We start from the raw sequence: 654 nt of genomic DNA, 5'->3' as shown, positions 1-654 counted from the left end.
CTGTCTAGAATCTCTTAGGCACCCAAGAAATATTTCTCAAGTAAATGAATTATTTTTACTTCTCAAACAGCTTAAGGTCATTGTGATGATTAAGTTGACTGGGTTAAGGGATACCTGGATAGCTGGTAAAACATTTTCTGGATATGTCTGTGAGGGTGTTTCCAGAAGAGATTAGTGTTTGAGTTAGTACACTGAGAAAAGAAGATCTAATGTGCGGGCATCATCCAATCCGTAGACGGCCTGGGCAGAACAAAAAAGTGGAGGAGGAGGGAACTTGCTGTCTCTTCTTGAGCTGGGACATAGGCATTGCAGCTCCTTGCTCTCAGGCCTTCAGACTCAGACCAGACTACCCCACAAGCTTCCTGGTTCTCCAGCTTGCATATGGCGGACCGTGGGACTTCTCGGCCGCCATAATAACGTGAGCCGATTCCCATAATAAATCCCCTCTCATATATGTATATGTATGTATGCATGCATGTATACATCCTGTTAGTTCTGTTTCTCTGGAGAACACTGACTAATATAGGAATGAGCCTTGATTTCCTCATCTGTTTCCTTTATTCTTTCATTTACTCATTCAACAAATACTTATTAAGTACTAAGTATAGGCCGGGCGCGGTGGCTCATGCCTGTAATCCTAGCACTCTGGGAGGC

This window comes from Propithecus coquereli, unplaced genomic scaffold, assembly GCF_000956105.1.
Source record: "Propithecus coquereli isolate 6110/MARCELLA unplaced genomic scaffold, Pcoq_1.0 Scaffold65, whole genome shotgun sequence".
Classification (NCBI taxonomy): Eukaryota; Metazoa; Chordata; class Mammalia; order Primates; family Indriidae; genus Propithecus; species Propithecus coquereli.
The sequence above is the reverse complement of the archived record's forward strand: the minus strand, read 5'-3'. Positions refer to the sequence as shown.